The sequence below is a fragment of the Homalodisca vitripennis genome, chromosome 6 (assembly GCF_021130785.1).
Source record: "Homalodisca vitripennis isolate AUS2020 chromosome 6, UT_GWSS_2.1, whole genome shotgun sequence".
Lineage (NCBI taxonomy): Eukaryota > Metazoa > Arthropoda > Insecta > Hemiptera > Cicadellidae > Homalodisca > Homalodisca vitripennis.
Window position 1 is genome coordinate 110,459,604 of NC_060212.1, and position 10,598 is coordinate 110,470,201.

Sequence of the window (10,598 nt, forward strand, 5' to 3'; positions counted from 1 at the left end):
GTAATAAGAGAAAAATCAAGTTTGTATTATTAAATAGATTGGTTAGGGTAAAAGAGCGCACAAATTTTTCCAGATTAGAAGTCTTTTTCATACAAAAAAAAGTAGAACATATATGAAATATTTCAAGATAATTAAACTCTTTGTCAACAACAAAAGAAAGAAAGTATGAGTACACTTTATTTGTAGTTGACAGTTTAAGTGTTTATATGGTAGGAAGAAGAACAATATTCCAATTTCATAAATGTTATTCTGCTCTTTCAAGTCAGAAATTTTATTGCACGTTTTTTTCACTAGTGTCTTAAAAGATCAAATTTCAGTAAAATACACAAGAATAGGAATGTTTACAAGTAATAAAGAGATAATAAACAGGTTTAGCCACAAAAATTGCTAAACATATTGAAAGAAAACGACATGGTAGCCTAGAGCAGTGGTTGCCAAACAATCGATCGCAAAGCCACTGATGGCTCGCAGGGCTAGTTTTGGGTAGCTCATGACTATGCTCAAATTGGTAACACTACTTGTGGTAGCATTTACCGATGGTAACCGATGCATCTATAGTAGTACGCAGTCAGCTGCTGTCTCTCGTGTTGCCAGACAGGTTATGTCTGTGCTGCATATGTTATGCCTTCACTTTCCTTGTTTGTTTTTAGTATGGCTAGTTTAAGCAGAAGGCCAAAAACTATTCATATAGAGTGAGAAACCAATTACTTTTTATGCAAGCTAAAGATAAATGTTTGCTTTGTAATATGAGTGTCTCAGTTGGGAAGAAAGGAAAAGTTGGGTGTCATTTCAAGACTGTTCATAGTGGAATTCAAAAGACTATCCACTGGATTCATCACTGAGAAGAAAAATCTAAACTAAATGCTCAACATTCAACATTTTTTAACACACTGGATAGCCATCGAGGTGTCATTTCTGGTTGGTTACCTAGGTTATCATCCAACATAGGAAGCCATACAAAGATGGTGAGTTGATTGAAATTGCACTTTTAGAAGCTGCAGATACATTATTGAACTTCAAAAACAAATATTAGATGTCCGCTCTTAACCCTTATAACCCCTGGTACGCCGTGAATAAGGCGTTAACTCCCGATGTTCGTATTGTGCAGACGTGCACTTTGTATTATTTTACTGGCCACTTATTTTACCAAATGCTTTAAAATTCCAGACTTGTGTAAAAAGATATTGCATCAAAATATAATTGTTTGTGAAGCTTTGACTTCTTATTTTGTCAGCTTGTTATTGAGAAATTGCAATTAATTCCAGCTGACTGATCACTGATTGTCATGTACATCTGTATTTCACTACATTGTGAATATTGTACCTTGTGTTATGCTATACAATTTTCATCATCAAACTTGAAATTTAAAATTTGTTTATACAGGGTGAGGCAGACCACCCGTACAGTACGTATAGCGGCCAAACCAAACGAGGTAGATTATTCGTAACAACTTAAACCCCCCTATTTCCACCCCAAAGAATTTGGAGAAATTATTTTGAAATCTAAAACTCCCCAAAAGGGTAGTTTTTGGGGGGTAGGGGTGGTTTTTGGAAAATTTTCAAATGTAAAGGTATGTTGAGTTATACCTCATTTTAAAGGTATTTTTTCACTGATTATTTTGATGCAAAAATTTTGAACCTATCTTGCCGCTTATGTACAGGGTACACCAAAACGTTAAAAAATCAGGGGTTTGTGGGTAAATTTATTGCAACTACCTGCACAAATGTAGAGAGACGATATTTTTATTCAAAACTAACGATGAGACGGCTTATCGAAAAATATCATCAAATGCCACCCTACCCCAAAATTTACACATTTTAAAAATACATAGAATTTTGAAATAATTAACAGCCCCAATCTAAAAAAACTCAAATAGCAACCTAGGTTGTGTTGTACATCATTAGAAAGATCTTTAAAAAATAAACATTTTCTACATTTAAAGTTTGTCTCTATCTCCAATGGTTTCAAAACTGTAGTACAAATATAGATTTTTTAATAACTTTACTCAATGTATTTATTATAAAAATTAATGCAATGTGCAAGTAAAAAAAAGTTCCAACAGTAAACTGGTCTCTTATGTTTATGATTGAAAAAAATACTGTACCCAATTTTTAAAAGTCTTTTAAAACTTAAAAAGGTATTGGAACACTGTAAACTACAATGTCTTACGATAAGTGCTGAGTTCTCTCATGAAACAGGAAAATTACCCAGTTATTAAATTAGTAAATTTTGAATTATAAAAAGTTTTACACTTAAATTACACAAAATGTATAGGAGAAAACCTGTTGTTATTTAATCATTGATGTGAGTGCCATGGAAGGAAAGAGTATCCTGTCATTATTAAAAAAGATTGTTTTGAAAACTGGTTTTGAAAACAAATCTACCATGTTACAGCAGCATCATGGTAAATTATGAATATGACAATTATCAATTATCAAACTAAAACTAACAATAACCTAGTAACTGACCTCATGAAGAGTTAAAACCGGTGCTCAAACTGCAACCCATTGTTTTCCAGACAGAGTTCAATCCTTGAGGTGAAGCTATCTACAGCTCTCAATATCTCTTCTCTACTGATTGTGTTTATAGCCTCCCTTATCCACCACATCATGTCCTCTCTAGTTGTTGGTCTTGATTTATACAGTAGGTCTTTTAGTCTACCCCACAAGTAAAAGTCCATACACGTTAAATCAGGAGATCTCGCTGGGTAGTTCACAGGGCCGCCTATTCCAATCCATCTGTCATGGTATTGCTCGTTTAGAATCAATCGAGAATCTTCGGCGTAGTGTGCTGGTGCCCCATCGTGCATAAACCACATACGTTGTAAGACTTTCTCAGGGATTTCGATTAGAAAGTTGATATAAACTACTCGGTCTAGGCGATCGTCAAAGAAGAATGGCACTACAATTTTGTCACCGATAATACCGCACCAGGTATTTAGGGTCCAGTACCTTTGGTTGTCCACTTCTTGCATCCAGTGTGGGTTTTCAAACACCCAGTATCTCATATTGTGGCGGTTCACTTCTCGATTACTCCTAAACGTAACCCTCGTCACACCACAGAATGTTACGGTGGTGAAAGTTTTGATTTTGTTGTAGTTTTTCTCGAGCCCACAAACAAAAGTTCATTCTATGAAGGTAGTCATCTCCATGGAGTTCTTGATGTAATGACATCCTATATGGGTGCATTTTATGATCGTGAACAATTCTTAAAACAGATCTTTGACTCATACCAGAATCAAGAACTACTCTTCGTGTAGAATCATGCGGATTCAGTTTAAAGGCTGCCAAAACTTCGGGTGCCCTATCACTTCTCACGGGTCTAGCGAGTTCCTTTCCTTTGTTGTGGTCAGGTTGAACATGACCTGTTTCACGAACTCGACTAGCAAGTCTTTGAAAAACGTTCCTGGAGTGATGTTCGCGGTCTGGGTAACGTTGGGCATAAAGAAGAGCGGCAGCTGAGTAAATTTGGAAACATCCCCCTAATACCATAAGCATCTGGAATCCCTCCTCATTTGAGAATGGCATATTAGAACAAACAAAACTTACACTACGTACTTAAAAAAAAATTAAACTAATATCTACCTCATACCACGTGGTCACAAGAACAACTGAATAGGGAGACAATAATAACAGAGATTAGATAAGAGACCAAGGAATTGGTTCCAAAATTCTTACAGGGCAACTCGTGTATTTGGGATTATTAAAACATGAACACCACGGTTAGATTGCTTTTGAAACATGTTACACTGATAGAAATCCTGTTTTTATTAAATTATTTAAAAACAAATTAAACTTAAAAGTTCAACTTTTTTACCATTTTTTCATTGGGTTTTGATATTAAAATTCAAACTAACAGTAAAATTATTAAAAGATCTATTTTTGTACTACAGTTTTGAAACCATTGGAGATAGAGACAAACTTTAAATGTAGAAAATGTTTATTTTTTAAAGACCTTTCTAATGATGTACAACACAACCTAGGTTGCTATTTGAGTTTTTTTAGATTAGGGCTGTTAAGTATTTCAAAATTCTATGTATTTTTAAAATGTGTAAATTTTGGGGTAGGGTGGCATTTGATGATATTTTTCGATAAGCTGTCTCATCGTTAGTTTTGAATAAAAATATCGTCTCTCTACATTTGTGCAGGTAGTTGCAATAAATTTACCCACAAACCCCTGATTTTTTAACGTTTTGGTGTACCCTGTACATAAGCGGCAAGATAGGTTCAAAATTTTTGCATCAAAATAATCAGTGAAAAAATACCTTTAAAATGAGGTATAACTCAACATACCTTTACATTTGAAAATTTTCCAAAAACCACCCCTACCCCCCAAAAACTACCCTTTTGGGGAGTTTTAGAGATTTCAAAATAATTTCTCCAAATTCTTTGGGGTGGAAATAGGGGGGTTTAAGTTGTTACGAATAATCTACCTCGTTTGGTTTGGCCGCTATACGTACTGTACGGGTGGTCTGTCTCACCCTGTATATAAATACTGAAAAATAAAATATTTTCAAGATATTATTTTTTTAATATGTTTGTGAACTACATCTAATAAGTAAAACTAAAAAAATAATTAGCTTAATATCTTAAAAGATAGCCTAGTTAAGAGATTTTTACAATACATTTAAATACACTTATTTTCTCCAATAAAAGCACATCACTTAATATAATGGCTGGGGGTTAAATCTGTTCATCTTTCCGCTAATACAGTGATGCAAAGAGTTAAAGCTATGATGTAATTTCACAGCTTAAAAGTGACTTTGATTGATGTATTTATTTTTCCTCACAATTGGTATAGTTAATACAGCTCAGTAGGCTGTTTTTGTAAGAATGGTATTTGAGGATTTTTAAACTAAAGAAGAGTTGTTAAAGTTTTTACTGCTTAATAGGTATACTAATGGAAATGATACATTTTTAGCATTTAAAAAGCTTATTGAATCTGAAAATATCCCTGTGAAGAATTTGGTGGGCACAACTACGGATTGAGCTCCTACAATGGTAGGCGTGGAGAAGGGATTTTGTTGCCTTGTGTAGTAAAGATAGTAACATACCAAAATTTGTTTCCTACCATTGCATAATACACCAGCAGTCATTGTGTGGAAAGTATGAACAGTGGCAAGAAAACGGTTGTCAAAGTAGAAAATAAAATGAGAGCGCATGCCCTTCAAAGACTACTGTTCAGTGAACTAACAAAAGATTTAGAATGCCAGTATGATGATCTGTTGCTTCATACAGAGGTTTGTTGGCTTAGTAGAAGCTGAGTTTTGCAACGTTTCAAAGAACGGTAGTTTTGCATCGGTAGAATTCTTCAAAGAACGGGGTGAGCACTGAACTCAAAGAGATCGATTTGATCAATGATTCCAAGATTTTAAAAGCACAATACATGGAGCAAAATTTATCAACTATCCTCTTGTAGAGATTGATGCAGAAGTGTAGTAAAACATTTCGGTGAAGATCAGCATTGGTTGAAATAAAAGTTGTTGAAAGAAGTCACAGGGTGTCAAATTAGGTGACAGTGCAGCCCATGTGGGACATGCTAAGTCGCTAGCTTGTTGACAATCAGTCCAACGTTTCAGTAGTTTCTTTCATATATTCATGCACTTGGCGACTCCAGTGAGGGGGTGCCCGGTCTTGTTGAAAAATGAAGTTGTCTTCATGCAGCCTTGGGAACAACCAGATTTCTAACATACCGAAATACTGTTCATAATCTTAACTGTGTTTCCATCAAAGAAGAATGGGCCGTAGACAGATGATCGGGCTATCATACAAAACACATTGACTTTGGGCGAATCTCTTATATGTTTAATGGTTGTATGTGGGTTCGGTAGGCCCCAAATTCGAACATTGTGTTTGTTTACCTGACCACTAACATGGAAAGTCGTTAAGTTTTTTTAAAGGGAGGCCGATCCCATATTAGCCCTACACAGCCAATCTTCACCGGTTACAAGAAGAAAAAATCAATTCATGGGCAAATTTATTATTCTGTTGAAAATCACACAATATTTTTTGGTTTGTACAAAAAAAGCTTAGCCTAGTGTAATTTTGGTGGATCGGTCAGTGTGTAATCCTCCCATTTTGTACTAAATCTGGAAGTATAATATGGAATAAATACAATTTCAAATCAGTTAGACTAGTTCATCTAAAAGTATGATATCCACTTGATTATAATTCCAATAAAAATACATGCCAATATTCATACGAATGCAACAAAAGAACAAGATGAACTGAATTGAGTAATATACAAAAATGTTGGTATGAGTAGTATGTAATGAGTAGTATACAAAACAAGCTGTAAACATCAGTTGATACAAATATCACATTAATTAAGACCAAAATAATAATTTGACATGTAACACTAACAAGTAAATTTATACTATACTAATTCATTTTATATTGTCCAGTATGTGAAAAAATGTTATCAAATGAGATAAATCCCTAGGATTGAAATATCCCCCACAAATTTAAAGGGAGTACATCCATATTATATGAAAAATGTTAGGTCTGGTGAATGGTTTCTGGATGAGAGGTGCTATTGATGACTTACATAACTTCAATATTATAAGTAAAGAATTACTTGTGGACTTATATAATGTTGGAAATGTTATAAATTATATGTTGGAATTATATAAACTGTTTCAGTCTTTTCAGTTTTTCCAACAAAATGGACACTATTTTACAAGCCAGCCTTGAACATAAAAAATTATTTTCAATACAAAATGAAAATCAGTAAATCAGTTTGGTTTCCAATTCACTTCACTGTGTTGAATAGAAGAAAACAAATAAACTATTTTTCACTTCTATATTTCGGGGGATTTAATACCCCCATCTTCAGGAAGTTATAAATAATAATTAATATTAAACTATAACACGTAAACAAGAATTAAGAAAACATAAATGTAAACACAGTGCATAAAGCCACGTTTACACTGGAAACAAAACATGTTTATAAACAGTGTTCCGGAACAATGTTCCTCAAATCGAAGAATAACTACTTGGAACAATGTTTCGGAACAGAAATTCGGTGTTTCTCCACATGTTTCTTGTTTCCCGTAGAAAGCGGTAAGATCAAAGGGTGTTTATAAACATTGTGGAATGTTTCGGAAACACAAGACGTTTAGATATAGGAACATTGTTGAGAAACATAAATCATCAGGTCTACCAATAATTTTTTATGCGTTCTGTTGGTAGAACAAGTTGTCAGTATGTTTTGTTTCAATGGAATGAAAACAATGGTGTCATACAAAGTCAAGAATTCCAAAAATGTGTTGCTTCTATCGACTTGTCATGAAAAGCCATGAATTGATAAGGACTCAACAAAACCTCTAATCATTGAGACATACAACGCAACCAAAGGTGCAGTTGATACTTTGGATCAAACGTGCCATCAAATGACGTGCAGCCGAAAGACGAGGCGGTGGCCATCATGTGTATTTTTTTGCATGATAAATATCATGCTAGTAAATTCATATGTTATTTACACTAGTAACATGGTGAAAATGGGCCCGAAACCGCTTTCAAGAAGAAACTTTGCAATGCAAATCCAATATGACCTCATCACACCATGGCTTCAGCACCGTATGAACTACCCAAACTTGTCAAGAAAACTCCGCTAATCAATTGCTGAAATAATTAAGGCACCTCTTCAAACAAACAAAGTTAATGTCCCTCAACACCCCCGTCGACCAATTTGTGGAATATGTCCATCAGCAAAACGGAGGATGAAGTCAATCTTTTCCTGCCGATGTGCCAAGCCAATCTGTGCCGAGCATCGCGAAAGATGCTGTGTCCATTGTATAGATGAGATTTAACCATAGACTTAGTTTTAAAAAGGTTTACTAAGCTGTATTATAAGTGTTAATACGCAATTAAATGACATTTTTAAAAAAATAAAATGTATTTGTACATTTTTTAATCCTGTCGTAATTTTTACGATTCGTTAGCTTTAACGTAACTTTTTGAACACGTTAGCTCTCTAGGGTTAAGATCTTTGAATAGGTCACTTCCACTATAAACACCTCATGACGCAAGTGAAGGCCTTACCCAGAACCTCCTGGGTTCTCTGTCACATAACAAAACACAGGTAGCGGCAGCTAGAAGAAGAACATCCTCCTCGTCAGACGACATCAAGAGTGGCTGTCCTAAAATGTTTAGGAACATTGTGTGCAAAATATTTCATGATAGTAGAAAAATATAAATAAAGTTTATAAACAAAGTTCCAGGAACATTGTTTCTGGAACAAAAGTTCCAGAAACAATGTTTATAAACATGTTTTGTTTCCAGTGTAAACGCGGCTTAACATTTGATAAAGTCCAGCTGACATGAAATTTTTCTAATTCAATCTTGTTGGAAAAGTTGATTTTTACAAAGGATGGAATACAACAAACTTAATTTATGACAAATTTTGAATGTATTAAAATTATTTAAAAAGTTATCTTAAATTTAGACCAAATGGTTTTTTTGTCTTCAACATAATTTGATGTGCTTGCTCCATGTGCTTTAATTTTAATCTGTTGTAGTTTTCATCAGGGCATTGTGGTAGTTGGTGTATTCCTTTTAATTTAAAACACTCTTCAATTTTGTCTTGTTTATGTTCTAGACAATGTCTTGCCAATGGTTTATCTTCATCTTTATGGAAAATGTCAAACCTATGCCCTGTCATGCGGATTCTTAAATGGTTCGATGTCTGGCCAATATATTGTTTGGAGCAATACTTACAATTAATTTGGTATATTACATTTTTTTAATTACTGTCAATTTTGCCAATTATAGGATAGGTCCTTCCAGTACTACTGCTATTGAATTCTCTTGAAGAACTCATAATTTTACATGTTCCACATTGTGTTTTTTTACATGGATCACATCCATTTCTTGTATAGTTGATAGATTTTGGAACTAGTGTGTTAACAAGCTTGTTTTTCAAATTTGGAGGTCTTCTAAAATTACACGAGATGCTTTTGAAATAAAATTTGAAGTGTCAGGGGAACTTTGAAGTAAATTAAATCCAACTTTTATAATAGAATTAATTTTGTTTAGACCAGGGAAGAATTGAGTAATAAATTTAGGTTCTTTTGAATAATCATATGAATTTTTTGAACATTTTGGTTTATTAATTTTATTTTTGACAATTTTTTTGGGGTAATCCAAATCTTTGAAGGTTTTACCCAATTTTTCAATGTAGTTTAAGAAATCAGATTGGCTGCTGCATAGTTTCTTTGTTCTTACTGACAAGCTTTTTGGAATGGATTTTTTGACGTACATTGGATGACAGCTGGAGAAATGTAGGTAATTCATAGTGTTAATCTCTTTTATGTTTAATTTAGTTTGGATAAATCCAGATTCAATAAAAACATCTAAATCTAGAAACGTGACTTTAGATTTTGAATATATTCATGAAAATTTTAAAGAAGAGAAATCTTAAAGATTGTTAAGAAATTGTGTTAATAAATCGACTTCGTGATCCCAGATGAAAAAAATATCATCTATATAACGTAGCCATTTCAAAGGTATTAAGCATTGTGAATCTAAAAATTCTTTTTCAAATACATCCATAAATAGACTTGCATAAGATGGGGCCATTCTAGTTCCCATTACAGTACCAGAAGTTTGTATATAATTTTGGTTATTGAATTTAAAATTGTTCACAGTAAGTATCATTCTGATTAATGTTATAATAAATTGTGTTATAGGTTTAGTGTTATTTGGTCGTGAATTTAAGAAATATTCTGCTGCTTTTACTCCATCTTCATGTGGGATGTTAGTGTATAGGGAATTGACATTCACTGTTACTAAAATAGAGTCATCAAGTAATGGTTGGTTGATAGAGGAAATTTGATCGATGAAATGCAATGAATTTTTTACATATGATGGAAGAGATTTTACATGTGGTTGCTACTGATCATCAACAAAAGACGATATCCTTTCAGTCGGTGACCCGTAACTAGATACAATGGGTCTCCCAGGGGGATTTTGGATAATCTTATGAATTTTGGGGAGTGTATAAAAAAATGGGGGTGCGAGGTTTTATTGGTGAAAGCAATGCTATGTTGTTTGAAGATAATAAATAATAATAAATTTATTATTAATAAATTATTATAAATAAATAATAATAAAGGAGTAATAAATTTTTACAAATTAATTAGCTGCTTAGCATAAAAACCCTCAAATATTTAATAGGATACAAAGAGATAAAAACTGTAGGTTGCAATTAATTATAATTTTATTTTATTTGGTTTATTGACAATTGAATACAAGACATCACATATTATATTATATTATGTGAGGAATAAAATATTATTGTTGCTGCTCCCTGTGCTAGCTTTGTTTTATACTGAAAACCATGGAATAGCCATTTTGTTGCATTTAAATGTTATTATTATTATAAAAATATTGTATCACCCAGTGTTTATAAAGATTATAATTACCCTAAATTAAAGTTCAACCTAATATCTTACAATTTACTTATTTGATATAGTTTTCTGGATGTACAAAAAAAGCATTGTTCCAAAATAATAAACATTATTTTTGATATTGATATCTGCTTCAGTATGTTTTTTACAGCTGTTGTTTATTTTGATAAAAGTGCTACATAACCTTAAA